The following is an 18,181-nucleotide window of genomic DNA, read 5'->3' as shown; positions in this document are numbered from 1 at the left end:
AGGGGACCCGGGACCCCAGGGGGCAGTCTCTCCTGCCGGCCGCACGCCATGCTGCTGGGGGTCCAACTGCTACCTGCAGGTCCCACTCTTTCAGGCTCTTCTGGGGCAACTGCTCCCGCCCCACTGGCCCAGCTCTTGCCAGCTCTTTGAATCTCCTTCCTTGTGGTCCCTTGCTAGTCTCCCCTGAGTCAGCTGTGCTGCCCCTTTTATCCCCCTCCAGGTGACCCAAGGAGCCAATCAGGAGACATGGAGGGTGAGTCTCTGGGGCCTGATTGGTGAAGAAAGGGAATCCCAAGTCTTCCAATTATCTTTTGCCCTTTCAAAACCCCTGGGCTAAGTCACTGCCAGCTAACCCGTCACAGTATCTAGGAGGTTGATGAAGTGAAATTCGTAGGCCTGTCTGTGAAAAGTGTTTTGTAAATTCCCTTTGAGGATCAGGATTGAGAGATTGGAGAGAGAGTGGTTTTCTTGTGAGAAATGTGCCCCCCCCCCCGACAGGTAGACAGATATTCTTGTCTGTAATAGATTTCTGGTATGCATTAATTCTGGTGCTCAGTCGCTGTTGGAAAATACGTAGGAGACACGCAACAGGGAATTTGGTCCATTTCTTCCATTTTCATCCATGGTTTGGAAAGCTCAGACCCTCACCCCAGCCCCAGGACTGTGCTTTTCTTCCTTCTCCTCCCACTCTCAGGATATTTTTAGCCCTCTGATCTCCCACCCCTGGATAGACTACCCCCACCCACCAGACATCCCCCAGGGACCAACGAGCCAGCCAGCCAGCCAGCCCTTCCCCTCCCTGCTCCCTCCAAACCCCAGCTTACTTGGATCATGGCCCCGGTGTGGCTCCTGGCATCGGCGAATGTGTACACAAGCAGGACCCAGTCTATGATCACGTGGCTTAAAGTAAGCTTTGTGATTGTAGATTAGGTCCCAGGAACATCTGCACATGCCCTCAGTCTCTCCATAACCAGCTCATGACACCTGTCTTCAACCACCAAGCAAGCAGAAAGACTACAGCCATCTAGGAAAGCAACATAACAGGTGAATGCAATGAAATATTAGACTGATCACTGGATGACATATGATACCAAACCATGGATGAAAGTGGAAGAAAAGAACTGTTTATGCAGAAAATATTGCCTAGTCACAAACAACTGAGGCACCACCATTTCATTCATTCCATCCAGGAAGAGCACACACCAACTGCTGAAACTTCCTTAGCCTGACGAAGGGATTTAGAACCCAAAAGCTTGCTTAATAATTTTTTTCCAGCTATTTAAGTTGCTCTAATAAAAGATATCAGATTTACCCAAAGAACCTTGTCACTACCATTTCTCTACTGTGTCTGGAATCACTGCAGAAAAACATGTCCCAACTACTCAAGTTAGGAACAGATGTTGCATTTGTCCCTGGACAAGCTGTGACTGTGTTTCTCCTAGAACAGAAATGTCCTGGGACTGGCATGTACACGCATGACCCTTCTAATCAGGGTTTAGTGAGTAGCTAAATGTGATGCCACTTTTGTACCATTGATTCAATCCCAGAATAACTATTCAGACTCACTTTGTGATATCCTGGGGCAAGTTCTTAATACTTCTTAATTATTCTGGGATGATGGACTTGGATGTCTGGCTGAATGATTGCACTTTGTCCCAGGATAAAATAGTTTATCCTGAGGCAAATGTGCCTGTTTTAGACTCACTCTGGTTCTGCAAGCGGCTGAACCTAGTATTTACTGGATGTCGCAGCCTCAGCAGTACATACATGGCTTGAGTGATCTGGTGGCATATCAGGGATTTTGTCCAATGATGGCAACTGTTTGGATTCAAAACTAACATCCCTGTGACAGGAAGCATGGCTTCAAGGGAAGGAGGCTAAACTGGTGTCCTAGAAGACCTGGTTCAGTTCCTGATACCAGTACTACTCTCTTGTATGACCTGTGCAAGTCAACCAGTTTGCTCCATGCTTTAATCCCCATCATTATAATAGGGGTGATGATCTGTCCCTATCATATGGCAGTGTTTTGAGGATCAAATCCAGGAAAGGTTGTGATGCCTTAGACATAATGCCCATAAAAGTCATGTAAGTGACTAAACAGAGGCAAAGGGACATTTAAGAGCATGGCAATTCTCAAGATTTCACGTATGTATCTATTGAATGTATGCAGGAGAAGTTTAGGACTTACAAAAAAGCCACTACATTTTCATTTTTACAAAATTAGTCCAAGTACATATACAGAGCAAGGATCACACAATAATGACCAGACCAGTTTTAGGCAAGAGCTGGGTGACACAAAGACCTATTTGTGGGGGCCGAGGGGGATCCGGGAAAGGGTCGACTGGGTTGTGGCCACAAACCCAGCACGTACAGATGGGTACTTTCGACCGCTGGAGTAGAATTAGGCACAAATGCGTACTGGTTCAAACAAAGATGGCTTTACTTACACTGTTGAGATGTACAGCGTAGGAAGAAAGTTAACTTCAAACTTCAGTTTCAGTTTAACCGAGGAGCTCTGATAAGATGAGATATCTTTCTAACGGGTTTGAATACGAGCATGCAGGACACGGGGGTATGTCGGGATGGTTGGCAACGGGGAGTCGTCAGTGGTTGATCAGTCCGCTACATTCACTCCGAGATGGGCGCGGAGTTCTCCAACTTGGGCGGAAACTGCTCCAACCTTTTATACGGCTAGCGAGCCAATTGCTAGTCGCCACGTAGGAATAATTTAGAACCGGCCAATAGTAATGTGTGAATTTGCATATGAGTGGCGGGAACCTTTCCACGCCGGGGTTCTCCACCGTGCCGAGAAATTCCCTCGTACAAAATCTCACCGTGCCTTGTGCTAGAAAGTTCCACTGTGCCAAGGCACTCAACCACTAGGCCCTGACACTATTATCTGATTAAGCAACCTAGAGCCTAGAACAAAATACAACCAAACATCTGAAACATTTTCTGACTCAAGTCACATTGCAACTAGAAGTGTAATCTGGTAGAATGACTGATCAAAAGTAAAAAATAGATGCAATGTAAGTCTTTTTTCCCTTCAAACAATATCCTGCATAGAAAACAAAGCAACCCATAAGGAAAGAACCTGCTATTCTCCAGACTAGATGCACACGTTCCCCAGTGGACCATCTGAATTTCTTCAAACAAGTCTCTTCTCTGCCTTCCAAGCAGTCACTCCAATAGCTCCTCTACAAAGCATCAGGAAAAGGGCAGGGTAAGCTCCAGTGAGCAAGGAGGTCAATGGATTCAAGAATTTGTTTTCTCAATCACTGAATATACTCCTGTATGCCTCCTTCCCTGAGCAGTACAGCAGTCCCAATTTTGGTGAATTGTGTCGCACTGTTTATGACTTCAAATTCAGGAATACCCTTAAGCACCATTTTGAAATTAAATCCTCATATTTTCCCAAGGAGGAAGCAACTATGACCACCTGATATCTGAAATACTGCTCCTGCCTTTGTTCAAGCTAATTTGCATCACAGAACCTCACAAGAGAGGTGAGAGACTCTTTAACAGCTAAGACCCACCCACCCAGAGGAATTTTCCATCTGTTGACACCTCTGTGAAATCCTATGGAATATGAACTTTAATTTCTACCCGGGAGAATTTTACAATCTTTTCCCAATGCCCGATGAAGGTTCCCAACGCCCGATAAAGCGTGTGTTTGTGCCCAAACGTTTGCAATTAAAGAATTTTTTTTGCAAAAATCTTGTTGGTTTAATAAAAGATATCACCTCTACCATGAGCCTAGATCTCCCTTAGTGGGACTGCTTACCTTCTGTGTTAGATGCAGGCCCTGTATGCAGGTTAAGAACCTACGTGAAGGGGCAGACCTAGCCAACTGCTCCCCCCCAGCAGATGTCTGGGTAATTTAGGTCACCCATGACAACTAGGTCTTTTGAGCATACTGCTTTTGAGAGCCGTTTTGAATTTGTCTGACTTGGTCTTCCAGTCTTTTAAATAGTTACGCATCTTCCTGTTAGATCAAAAAGAATGTTCCCATGTAAGAATGTATGAACCATGATCAAGTGAATGCAACATACTTCTTCCACTGAGATATATTTAATGTATTGTGAATTAATGGCCAATGTTAGGGTGACAATATTGGGATCTTGGGGAGCACTGGATTTGCAGCTGAAACAAGGTGCCCTGCCCCTGCCTATTCTGTTGCCCCTCAAAGACAAGCCACACACCCCCTCCAGCCCTGCTGCTGCCTCTCATTCCAGACCCACTGACCCCAGCCCTGCTAGTGCCCCTCACTCCCAAACCGCAGTATCCTGCCCCCCACCCCTTGCTGGTGCCCCTCACTCCTGACCCACAGCCCCCTGGCACTGCCAATGCCCTGCACACCCAACCCACAGTCACCCATCCCATCTCCCGTGCCCTTTACTCCTGATCCACAGCCCCCTGGGCCCTCCTAGCCCTGCTGGTGCCCCTCAGTCCTGACCTGCTGACCCTGCCCCCCCAGCCCTGCAGCCCAAGCAGCTCCTGCATTGCGCTCATGCTGGCTCTCTCCCTCTCTACCTGACTGGAGCTTGTGCAAGGAGCATGTGACCCCCAGTAGCCAATCACCTTGCCCACTGCTGCCAGCCCGAAGCAGCCAGCCCAGAAGAGCAGAAAACCTGACCCCTATTCCTTTAAACCCAACTCACAATAAAATCCTTGAGGTCCCCTGGACCCCACCCACCCACCCCCACCCATGAAAAGCTTCTGAACCAGCTGCCATGCTACTGGGGCCATCTCTTGGGCCGCCTCAGCTATTTATGGGGTACAATAGCTGAGGCGGCCCAAGAGAACCTAGTTCACACCAAGGTAGCCTAGGTCCAGGAGAACCTAGTACGCCTGCTAGGCCTTACCCTAGTAGGATCGGGATGATCAGTCCCCTCCAAATGTATGTCAAATCCTGCCAACTACACCAAGATGTTAGACCCCAACTTCATGTGGTGCCCAATGACTAGAGAGACGACGATCCAGTTGCTCATGGATCCTGTTACTCATTTGCCAGAGCAAACAGGAAGCAAACACCAGCACACATTGCTTGCAACAGCTTTATTCAGAGACAGCTTTGGGCCAGGTCCCAAAAAATCCAACAAACCAAGTTTTACTCTAAATTTGTAACAGATTTGGTCTTTCTAAAACTACATATTAATTTTCCCCCTTAAATTGGAGGCATGTAAGTTGTAGTGGCTCCTGAGAGGCTAAAAGTTGAAAAATTCAGCATTCCTTGGAGAGAAAACATTTCATTTTTATGTGCACTCCACAAAATTGTTATCTTTATCTTCATGCACCTCTGCATTGAAAGCCAAATCCTAGCCCGAGGTGCTCCCATATGTCATGCCCTTGGTTTTGGGGGGTTTACGCAAGTTATGAGTCAAGCCATCATTTAGCCGTCAAGGAGAGCAAGATGAAACAGGAAGCTATTAGGGCTTTCTACTCACAAATGTCTTTTGTAAGACTATGATTTAAGGAGAGTTTCCATCAAAGGGAAATACACTTGCAGGAAATGAGACTGGTTCCCCACCTATATTATTTCTGTCTCTGTTTGTGTTTATTTTCTACACTCAAGTAGAAAATCTCAGACAAACCTAATTTTCTTGCTCAATACTATATGGCATCATTTACTTCTAAAATTTGTCATTCCACTATCAGCGGAGTTGAGATACTTACAGGCATTGCAATTTATATGGGTTAATTTGGTAAAACAGCACTCTCAAGCATTGCATCCAAGGAATTGTTGTAAGGACCTTTAGTGTTCATTGCATAATCTTTGGTTCAGATCCTCCATTCTGATATATGCAGGTGGACCCCTTCACTCATTGATTAGAATGTGACTCAACAGCGTCATCCCATCAAATACAGGAACTGCAGGTTCTCTACGTTTTTCACTGTGTAGATGACATCTTAACTGGGCATCTCTAAAAAGTAGCCATCTCCCCTGGCATATTTGTGAAACATCCCAGTGGCCACTACAGTTCACATAGTCATTCAATGAAAGTGTTTCATGTTGTCTTAGCACCCTGTTAATTACCTGGAAACAAAGAAAACCAGCGTTATGGGGCTAATCTACTTTCCACAGATTACTAGTGAGCGCATTGGGCCACCATTTATCCTCCAAGCCCGGTAATAAGGCTTCTGTTCTAAACCATTGGCAAGGAAGATAAAATGGTTCCTCTCAGATACTTGTAAATTTCCAGTGTGGCTTCGAGGCCAGCTGGAAGCACCTTTTGTCATGATACAATATTTACTGGACCTGGACCCTGGAGGCAATTATGGTACAATGACAACACAGACAGATATAGAAGACTCAAGGAAACATTTAATGCATTTGAATAGTATGGGTATTGAGTAACTAATTTTGTTTGTGACTTAATACTCTGATCCAGTATTTCATTCGCTCTTTACTAATCCTGTAAGTCCAGAAGTTATTAGTCCATTGAATTACAGTTTCTTTTTGCTTTTTTAATAGGTATCTCTGGGTCAGTGAATTACTGGATTTGCAGTTCTCAGGGACATCAAAGAAAGAGTTAGAGTCAGAGATTAAGTAAAAATGATATTTTTGTCCAACAGCTCTCTTCCCTGTAGCAGAGTGCAGAAGTGTAAAACAGTGGGTGTGCTTACATGTGCCAATTTAAGGGGTATCAGCCATTTTTAAGACACATTAAGGGCATGGGTCTACATGTATGCCCCCTTAATACACCTTAAAAATGGCAATTTTAGGTAATTCATGTGCCTAAATTTGATACATACAGCCCCAAACACACTGAATGGATCCAGACCATGCCAGAACAAGAAATGTAAAACCTGCCAACACATCACCACCCCCACTATTACTACACCCCACAACAGAACCACCAACATTCCTGGATCTCACACCTGCACCCCCAGAAATGTAATATATCTCATCCAGTGCACCAAATGCCCTTATGAAAAATAGGTAGGAGAAAGCAAACAACAACTATGCACTAGGGCTGTGCAAAGCTTCAGTCCTTGATTCGATTTGGCAGAAATTCAGCCTGATTCGGTGGCCAAATCTCTGAATTCAAATGGAATCAGAGGACCCTTTAATGTCTCCGAATTGATTTGGAAAGATTTGAAGATTCAGACATAGGCACAGCTTTAAATGTCTTTTCTACATACCTCTAAGTACCAGGCAGCTTGTGAATGCTGCAATGCTGGGGTAGATGGAGCATCCCACATGAGAACGGCAGGCTCCCCAGTGCACTCAGCAGCGGACCCAGAAGTGGACCAGAAGCACTTCTGGTCCACTTCTGGGTCCACCAGGGAGCGTGCTTGGGGGTGGGGGGGGACCTGCAGCCCCCAGCTTGACAACTGGTGCCTCCTGGGTCTGGGGGGCACCTGGGTTCCCCCCTTGGCCAATCGCCGAGCTGGGGGATGCGGGGGAGGCCCCCCTGTGCACTCCCTGGCGGACCTGGAAGTGGACCAGAAGTAGTTCTGGTCCACTTCCAGGCTCACCGCTGAGCACATGGAGGGCCCCCCGCACTCCTGTAGGATGCTCCATCTGCCCCACCATCGCAGCATTCACAAGTCATGCTGGTACCTCGAGGTATGTAGAAAAAACTTTTAAAGCTGTGGCTGTGTCCGAATTGCTGATTCTCTGAATCAGCATCGAATCTTCAGGTTTGGATTTGGCCAATCTGGGACAGTGATCCAAATCAACAAACTGAATCCCTGTCCCCGATTCAGGCTGAATCCGAATCTGAGTCGAATAGGGCCTGCTTCACCAGAATGAATGCACACCAAAAACCTATCAAAAACAAGAATACCTGTGGGGGCACATTTCTCACAAGAAAGCCACACTCTCTCCAATCTTTCAGGTCTAATCCTCAAAGGGATTTTACAAAATACTTTTAACAGACAAGCCTATGAACTTTACTTCAATCTACTAGATACAGAAAATCATGAACTAAATATAGACATTGGATTTATGACACACTATAACCTGTCTAACATCTGACTCTCCAGGTAAACCGTCCACTTTTTACCAGCGATTCTCATTCCCTTCCCACCCCCTCCTCTCTCTCATCCTTTGACTACAGCTACATTCATTACTCTTACCCCCACCTGTCTCTCACCTACTGACCACCTCAATTTACATTGTAACTGACTGGCTTTCTTATATAGGTACTGACCTCTGGCTGCTTTACCACTCCATCCAGGAAAAGTACAGACCATCTGCAGACACTTCCTCAGCCTCACAAAGGGTGTCTGTGCCTAAAATCTTGCTAAAAAATATTTTTTCCAACTATTTGAGTTGGTCTAATAAAAAATATTGGATTTACCCAAAGAACCCAGAAAGACACATTAACGCTGTGTATGTCAACTGATTTGGGACCAACTTTAGTCCCAAGTTAGTCCACACACCGTGTTAATGCACCTTAGCACATGCATGTGTCAATGCGTGCGTAAATTGCCTTAATACGCAACACGCAAATGAGCATTACCTTTAGGCGCACATAAAAGCATGTGTGGACATCCTCAGTTTCACTCATATTCACCCCAGTTGTAGTTAGCATAGAAAAAAAGCTTTTGGATTGCATTGTCTCCCTCTCATTTTTATGTGCCACGCTATTGCAGAATCTTTGCCTTAGCTGTCTTTAATATGGATCACAAGAGATACAGTAACCGTGTGATACAGCAACCGGCGATGGTACTTAAGCCTCTACTGCTCTGTGTTTAAGCCACCCATCTTTCAGGTCTACATAGGGCAAGTAGCTACAAATCAAATATGTTTTATCAGAAGTTACGGAAAGACAATACACCCCAAATCTAGTATCTTTTATTTTGAAAAGTGCTTTCCTTCAGGTTAGAGTTTCTTTTCACAGTCAGAAAGCCTAAGTGTGCTCCCAGTGAAATCCCAGTCAGGCCTATTTAAAATGTGAAAGGGACAGTGGGTCTAGGTCTTCCCATATCTAGGCCTAAGCCTTAAGACCCCAGTCAGGCTCCTACAAAAGTCAATGAGAGTTGCTCACTTCAGAAGGAATTGGACTGGGCTTGAAATTACTAGTAACATCACTGACATTAATAGCCAAGTAACTGAAAGGAGAAAAAAAGTAAGAAGTTATCCTGAGCAAGATAATGCGTTCCAGAGTCAGTGCTAGAGGGCAGCTGAAAGTATAGTAGCAATATGATATGACAAAGTAAAACTGGGATCAATTATAGCACCAAGTAATTAAAGTTGAGGTTTAACTGTTGCCCTGCAAACACACTTCTACAAAAGAGCAATACAGATTACAGTATTTTGTGATTAAAGTAATTTAATCTGCATGTTATCTGGTGTCACCTTTGTTTAATTTGACTTCCTGGAAACCAATGCTTTATGGAGTGTGTATATTTATTCATGTTCAATGAGCTGTCACCATTAGTCCAACTTCCAGAATTCCCCTTGTATCATTACGAGATATAGAATTGACTTCTTATGAATTTTACAATTGTTTGTATTTTAGTGATGGGATGTATCTGCAATGTGTACCAGACAATTATATTCTCTTGCCCTCTCTCATCTAAGGCTGAAAAATTTGAGAGAAAGATTTTCCACCTGACTGCAGTCTTGGATGACTTGCTGTTAAGTGCTGACATGCAACTCTGTTTTGCTTGCGATTTTTGGTAGCAAGTCTTAGAAGGTGTTAGTTTTTCTTGCTTGCAGTTTTCTGAGTTAACAGAACTGGTTCTGTGAATTGCATTCTCAATCTGATGATGAAATAGGTGTTATATAACTATGATGCTTTCACTGGAAAATACTGAAAAGAACACGTACTTGGCTTTAAGGTTCAGCTGTGTTAGATTATGACAGGGATCCCCCTGTTAATTTCAAATTATTCAGTGTTGCCTTAGTTCTTTTGAAATGCTGCTATAAACATGAGTTGTTTTAGAATGAACCAGCCCATTCTGGGATTATATATATATTCCTTGGCCCTTGCCTGCCACACGAGAGGAGAAAAAGAAAGCAAACATTAAATGTGAAATAGTTCTCTCAGCAACATTTTTGAGTGCTTCTGACAGAGAAGCAGAGACAAAACATGCCCAGGTGGATGCGTTTGTCTTCATTAAAGGGATGAATGAAAACCCAAAAAAGGTGATGTGAGGTTTCCAATTGATTTTAATGGGGATGACTGAGCTCTAAGTGGAGGAAATGACATTTTTTTAAACTGCTAATGTTACTGTGGTGGCCGGGCGAGTGCTGGGGCCCTTGCCAGGAACCCAGAACGTTAGGTGGGTACTTCGACGCGTGGAGTGGAATTAGGTACGGATGCGTATTGGTTGCAACAAGGTTGTTTACTTACGCTACTGATGCGTGCAGCGTAGGAAGAATTGGCTTAATTGCAGTTACAAATGAGTTACAAACGTAGCGAGAGAAACGTAGCAGGAGCCCTTGAAGTGAGACGAGACGTTCCATAAACGAATCACCGAGCATGCAGGGGAGGGGGTACGTCAGGGAGGTCGGTGACGGGGTTGGCGGGTGATCAGTCCGCCAAGTTTACTCCGAGGTGTATCCGGAGTTCTCCAACATGGGCGGAAACTGCACGGACTTTTATATGTTTAGAGTAGCCAATGACGGGCTGCTAAATAGAGCGCAGAATGGCTGATGTCACAGCGCGCTTCCATGACCAAATTTGGGAGTGGAGGTCGGTACATACGGTCTATTGTGACATGGGCACTTGCTCGACTTGGTTATGACAGTTACAAGCTGTTTATTTTAAAGACAATCTATTTTAAAGTAAATGGAAGTGCCACAGCTCATATTTTTGCTTCCAAGAAGTTAATAAGGGATTTGCTAGGACACTGATTAATGACCACACAGATGGAAGTAAGAGCACACAGACCCATTTCTGGCTCTGCTGAGAGGAAACAGGGAGAGAATTAGTCTCTCACTTTCTAACCAGTCAGAGGGTAGGAGAAGATCCCAGAGACCTGATTTAAAGCACAAGAAAGTCATTAGAAAAGGCTTGCATCGACTTGCACTGCATTTGGATCACAAGATAAGGGTCTTACAGGATGAGATGAGATGTGTCCACTGTAAACAGGGTTCGAATTACACTTCGACTCTTGGAGAGGTCTGCAAAAAACATTGAGTTGCCATCATGATTCCCTAATAAAATCAGAGACCCCCCAGGTTATGATTTTCAAATCTTGCAATGGGGATCTTGTCTTATTTGGGGGGGGTTCAGCCCCCCAAAAGTTCAAACCCTACCTCTAAAGCAGTGTCTAGACACATAATGTGGTACATTTCAAGGCTGGATGTTTTAAATGATCTTAAAAGAAAAAAAAAGTACTCAGCATGATTTTCAAAAGCATTCAAGGGATAGAGAAGTAGAGGTCCCATTTTATTTGCCTTTGCATTGTACCTAAGTAACGTAATAAGCACACTTGGAAATTGGGACTTGGGTATTTAACTCTTAGATGCCTTTGAAAATTCCAGCTAGAGATGTTTTCCTGGACATGGGCAGGATTCTTCAAAGCCCCACAGCTTCATTAAGTTAAAGCCAAACTGTACAAAGTGAATATTTCTCTTAAGATTTAATTACAGGATAAGTTTTGGGCTTTATCTGTAATAGAGGCAGATAAAAAAAAAATCCCAGCATATGTTTCAGTTAAAGTCAATATCATCATCAGAAGGCTTGGAGGAATTTCTTCAAACTCTCAACACCCATAAGCTTTAGCACAGAGATCAAGAAAGGAAATTGAGACCCAGAGGAAAATATGTGAGAGTGATGTGATCGTGTGAAAATAAAGGGGGAGAATGAACAAACTGTTTTGCAACTGTAGATCTGCTACTGACAAATCTATAATTTATGTTGTGAATGAAGTAGGTAAAAAAGCCCCCAAAAAACTAGACAGAAAGTCCTCTCTGCTACTGACAGACAGCAAAGATAAGCTAAAAGTAGAAAATGATGGTGAACCCAAAATAGTATTTTGCTTTACCCAAATGAACTCTTAACCTCTTCAGTGTCAAGCAGTCAAGGTGAAAGCAGGATGCAAGGGGTGGGAAAGATACAGTAGAAACATTTCTGGGAAAGCTTTACTGAAAGAGAAAGAGAAGTTAAATGTGACACTGAGAAGCAAGAAAGGTTTAGGTTCTGGAAAATTGTTTACTTTAGCATGTAATTATTTATTCATTCTCCATGATTCAAACAGGTTCTGAAACTAGTAAAACTTATGCATAGTTCCTCTACTCCAAAGGAAGAGTTTACCTTACAAATATCACTTCAATATATAATTCCAGGGGCGGGGGATCCAGGAGCTGTCTTTATTGCACTGCCCAATACTGATAAAGATCAGGTTCAAATCTAAACTATGCCATAATTTTCCTATGTGACCCTGGGCCAAGTCATTTGAGACCAGTTTTAAATGTATTTAGACACCTACAAATGCATATAAACACCCAATGTGGCCATTAAACATGTCCTTGAGTCTGTTTCCAATTGGTTTGTATTTCGATTGTGAAAAGGCAATTTTTTAAATCCCACTGGTCTTCAGTCTTTGTGTGCCTCAGTTACTTGGTTGTCCCCTTTCTGCTTTCTAGTCTCTGCTTGTTTAGACGGCAACATCTTTGAAGAAGACGACAAGGACTGTACCTTACTAAGCATTTGCACAGCAAAGGGACGATCAGTTTAAATACCTGTTCCCAAGTAGGCTGAACAGCACAGAAGAATGGGGCTGGACAGTGAAGTCAATGGCAAAACTCTCCTTGACTTCAATGGGTCAAAATTTCACCACAAATCTTCCATTTTTCATCAAAATCAAGTATCACATTTCAGCCTGGCATTTTCCTCTGGGTGTCCTCTCTGTTACTGTTATTGAGTGCTCACTATGATATTTGATGGTGTTTTATGTCCAGTTCCTTGAGAGAAACTGTTGGCCATCCTGTGGTCTTTATGCTGGTTTGCACATAGCATTTCTGTGTAGGCAGACTTGATCCTTTGGAAGAAAATTAATTTTCTTCCATAGTGCATGAAAACAGCAGCTTTTGTGCAAAAGTAGATTTTCTTCTTTTTATTTAATATTGGTAAAATTAATTTTAAAGATTAAAGATTAATAATTAATTCACATTGGGTAACGCTGCACTTAGAGGGAATGCAGGCTCACTGAATACATGGACAGAAATTATACTGAATTTTGCAGGATAACACATTAGTCCCAAGTGAAAAATACTGGAAGAAGCATCTTCAGGCTGAAACTTTTGATGAAGCTGCCATTGCCAGAGCAGCTGAGCTTCTGTATTTATTCCAACAATAGTCTATGTGAAACTACTATTATTGTTCTTTTTTCTCCCATGTTCTAGGCCTCCCATATTCTAGGCCAGGGTTCAGCAACCTGTGAACAGTGGCAGGCTGAATTATTAAAGCTTTGTCTAAGGAGAGATGTAGCCTGTGACTAGGCTGCCACCACATGCCACTGATTCTCCCCACTACCATGTGCTGCTGAATACTGCTGACTTCCCTTGCTGTTGCCACCCTGAGTTTTTCAAGCTTGATAAAAATCCCTCTGGATCCCTATATCCCATAGGATAGGCCAGACCTATCCTATGGGATATAGTTCGACAACTCCTTTTGCAGGGAATCATCTAACAACTTAATTGCCTTTCCCTCTTTGAGATATGAGCATTATACAAATAACATTGGACATCTAGATTTTATGTTTTCACATTTCAGTCAGGGTTATCAGTGACATTATCCTGATAACCTTTTTATCAGAATCAGGGCATGCAATGAAGATAGCTTCATGGATCAGAAAACAGGAATGTGATTTAGGTGATATTTGTACAGTTAACTTTTACTCAAGGATGGAGTGACTATGGGTAAGTCTTGCCAGTTTGGGGAATCACTGAATAAATAAATTACATATTAGAGTAACCAGTTTTCCAGAATCTGAACGTTTTCTGCATCTCGCCTTAGTGTTTTATTTAACTGCCTTGTTAGATAAAGATTTCCCAGAAAAGTTTCTGCTGTGCCTATTTGCAGCTGCATTTCAAACTTAGTGTGATAATGCCACAGAGGCCCAGCTTTGGACTCTGTGACCTTGACAGGAATGTGTATCTTTACAAGGAAAAGATAAGTAAAAATAAAACTGCTCCTTTTTTCCTCTTACATAACCATATTGTCAGAGGTTATTCGGTCCTTAAGCTCTGTTATTGGGTCAAAGCCCATCTTCCATTCTGTTAGCCAGTGCAATTGCCCAAAATGCAATCGTGGTGATTCCATCTTCATGGTTGCCTTCCTACTATACCCATGACAAGGACTGTGTGTCAGAGGGTGCATCTACACATGCTATTAATGTGCAGCAATAGACTCTGGCGCATATTGTGTCAGAGTTTATTTCTCCTGGGTGTTGCATTTGAACATGAGCCCAAGACCACAGCACATTGAGCCAGGTCAGAGCAGCCTCAGCTGGCAAGGGGCCAAACAAAGGGATCAGCTTGCCAGGCCTGTGCTGCAGAGGAGCTGGCTCAGGCATAAGGGTGCTCCAGCGTGGAGCTACCGGGTAGGCAGCCCCTGCACTGAAGCACCCTCAAGCCCCTGTCAGCCCCATCAATGCATCTGTGTTGCTACACAGCAAAGATCTCCACCACAGGATAATACTTGTATTTACAAGTACTAACCTGTGGTCAAGTAATTAGTTTCCAGGGCCTCATAGTGCTGCACGTGCAGAGCCCGAGATGTTTACTATCTGGCTAATTAGGCACCTCTGCAGTAAACATCTTGTGTAGACACACCCAGAATGATGTAAATTACTGTATTTAGTGATAAGATCTGTTTTCAGTCATTTTGCCTGGGATTACTTCAGTAATTGTCTCAATCTGATGGGGAAACTGCTGTTAAATATCTGTAGAATTTGCAGATTTGGAGGTGGAAACTGCTGCAGCTACACAGAGGCGAGTAGTCTCCATGTGGGCACAGGATACTTCCTGCACTGAGGGATGTTCAGGACAGGGGCCTAAGTCACTGACAGAAGGAAACGTAGCTTTCTTGAGCGTGTTGCTGTGCATTTGGACATCTGTGAGGGGGAAAAATACATAGTATAGGGGAAAGGTGTCATGAAGGACATTTTAAATAAGCAGACGGTATGTGATGTTGTTAAATGGAAAGGCTTTGCACATATTAATAAAAAAAACCCAAACAAACAAACAAACAAAAAGACAAAACAAAACAAAAAAAACCCACAAAAAACTTACAGTCCCCATGTGAGCTGGACAGGTACAACTATTCTGTATTTTACTGTGGCAGGAAAGCCTGAACAGTCAGTGCATCTACACGAGACATTAATGCGCAGTAGAGTAGTGTACTATGCCATAAAAGTACATGTCTACGTGTGCACATACTTACTGAAGAGTAAACTATGCTACTCATAAATAAATCTTGCTACATGCAAATGCAGGTAGCAAACTGACTCACAAGTAGTTAGCACAGTCACGCATATGTAGACAACAACTGGGAGCAAGTTTTCTCCCCATCAGTCCTGCCACTAGGGGGCCAGCCTCAGCACAGCCCCTGGGCCGGGAGCCTCTCCTGCTCCAGGGCTGAGCTGGCTCTCTGGCAGCCGTAGGCCCTTAAAAACCTACAGGCAGTTTGAGCCCTCCAGCACAAGAGCAGGGAGCCTGGGGTGACTGCTGCCCACTGCAAGCCAGCTGTGCCAGCCTGTCTCCACCCTGACACCACTCCCTGGCACTGCAGTACTACACAGCTGCCAGGCCTACACTGTTCTGGCCTGCAGGATGCTGCAGGCTCCTGCCAGGCCTGCCAGTACCCAGGCCCAGCTGCAGCCAGCTCCTGGCCACTGAGAGCAGCTGCAGCTGCCCACAGCCAACCCCCAGCAGCCTGCCCAGAACCTGCAGGTGCTGCAGGGCATCACCTCACTGTGCAGCTGCGAGTCCTGCACTGTGCCCCTGTGCTGGGTGCTGCAGGAAGCTGCATTGGCCTGGCAGCACCAGGACAGCTGCACAGAGACCTGGAAAGCAAGCACAGGAACCATGACGGTGTTATCACCGATGCCCCGCACCACCACCCAGGACCCGAACTGGTCCAAGGAGGAGACTAGCAACCTTGTGGTGCTGTGGGGGGGGGGGGGGGGGGGGGTGCAGCAGCAGTTCACATGGGGTGGGCACTCCAATGCCCATGTCTAGGAGGGGTTGTCAGGCTGGATGCGGGAGCGCAGGCACAACCAGTCAGCCTGGCAGTGCCACATAAAGTTGCAGGCACAGTGGGTTACCATCACCAACCACAACCGTTGGTCAGAGAGTACTTGCAAATCCATGCCCTTTATGCAGCAGCTGACTGACATCCTTGTGTTCTGGGACAAAGGCCACAGCCATGCTGTGTACTGCAGCATGGGCAGCCTGCCCAAGCACCCACGGTAATGTGTCACTAGGCGAGGGCCTTGGGGCCCTATATCTTACCACATTCATGCCAATACTGCCTTAGTGTTTAGAATAATCAAAAGGCCTGAGCTTTTTCAGATAAGCAAGATGACAAAACATTTCTTCACCATATAAAACTCTTGGCCCAGTGAATGTCTCTTACGTGCCTCAGTGGAACCAGTGGTCCAGTTCCTAGCAGACTGTAATGCAATGCACTAACCAACACAGCAAAGAGTAAATACCTGAATGAAGTGGAAGACTGATTTTCAGAAGCCCACGGGAAGAACTCTGTTCACCCAGAAGTGTTAGTCCGGCACCTCTCTCAAGTTCTAACTGCTCATGAAAGAAAGGAAAATGATAATCCCCAAATGGCAATACTAGATCTGTTGGTCATGACACATACCACAGGCCCCACATCATTCCTATGTGGGTCACTCTTCTCTGGGCAATAAGCGCTACACTAAAAAGGTTTGTCTTTCTAGGCACTTTTCCAATTGAAAAATTAACTGTGTGGATCTATCATGTGGTATCAATCAGTGCAACTCCCTAGGCTTCCAACAATCTGCAAGATTTTATGCTAGTGGGGATCTGATCCATCACTGTGGCCTACAATCGATCCCACTTGGGAGTTTACACTTTTCTTTATTTGTTGGAGTTACATACAAAGGGCATTTTACCACCCTGAGAAATGGAATGAGAACGTTAAACAATGTGAGGTGTATTATAATCAAAACTTGATCAGCAAATACTATCAAGGCCCTAGTACTTTTGCACCTATTTTGAATTGAACTGAACTATCTCCACAGTTAATAAATAGCCCAACATGTTTGCACATTGCCTAGTTTTATTTATTCTCTCTACCCCTCCTTTTTATTTTAGCACTTGATGATGTAGGCTGTTGCCTGTGAATGCTTATACCTTTCTGAATAGTTAGTTTCTAAGGGTGTTTTAACGCGTGTTCCAGGTAGGGTGGCCAACATAGAGGACATTCCAGTTTTCTGCTACTCTGTCCTCTATTGATACAAAACTGGACGCCTATATGGTGGGTCACTCTTCTCTGGGCAATAAGCGCTACACTAAAAAGGTTTGTCTTTCTAGGCACTTTTCCAATTGAAAAATTAACTGTGTGGATCTATCATGTGGTATCAATCAGTGCAACTCCCTAGGCTTCCAACAATCTGCAAGATTTTATGCTAGTGGGGATCTGATCCATCACTGTGGCCTACAATCGATCCCACTTGGGAGTTTACACTTTTCTTTATTTGTTGGAGTTACATACAAAGGGCATTTTACCACCCTGAGAAATGGAATGAGAACGTTAAACAATGTGAGGTGTATTATAATCAAAACTTGATCAGCAAATACTATCAAGGCCCTAGTACTTTTGCACCTATTTTGAATTGAACTGAACTATCTCCACAGTTAATAAATAGCCCAACATGTTTGCACATTGCCTAGTTTTATTTATTCTCTCTACCCCTCCTTTTTATTTTAGCACTTGATGATGTAGGCTGTTGCCTGTGAATGCTTATACCTTTCTGAATAGTTAGTTTCTAAGGGTGTTTTAACGCGTGTTCCAGGTAGGGTGGCCAACATAGAGGACATTCCAGTTTTCTGCTACTCTGTCCTCTATTGATACAAAACTGGACGCCTATATGTCCTATTTTTCTCTTGAAGAGAAAAATAGAGAGGACATAAAGGCATCTGGTTTCTTATCAAGAGAGGACAGTGGACAACCATACTGTCCTCTATGGTGGCCACCCTCATTCCAGGGTGGGGTGGCAGGGAGGAGGGCATTTT

General features: G+C 44.2%; 1 long non-coding RNA gene across 1 annotated transcript in view; it reads right to left on the bottom strand.

The window, feature by feature from the left end:
- Positions 1-14,800: 14,800 nt before the first annotated feature.
- Positions 14,801-18,181, bottom strand: part of LOC102383815 — an 8,957-nt gene continuing 5,576 nt past the window's right edge. The window contains exons 2-3 of the long non-coding RNA XR_324814.1: positions 16,624-16,714; positions 14,801-15,021 (exon numbers count right to left, since the gene is read on the bottom strand). This is a non-coding gene — a long non-coding RNA (uncharacterized LOC102383815). The remainder of the gene's footprint in view (positions 15,022-16,623; positions 16,715-18,181) is intronic.

Source organism: Alligator sinensis, unplaced genomic scaffold (genome assembly GCF_000455745.1).
Source record: "Alligator sinensis unplaced genomic scaffold, ASM45574v1 scaffold27_1, whole genome shotgun sequence".
NCBI classification, from domain to species: domain Eukaryota; kingdom Metazoa; phylum Chordata; order Crocodylia; family Alligatoridae; genus Alligator; species Alligator sinensis.
This window is presented reverse-complemented; position numbering and strand designations above follow the sequence as displayed.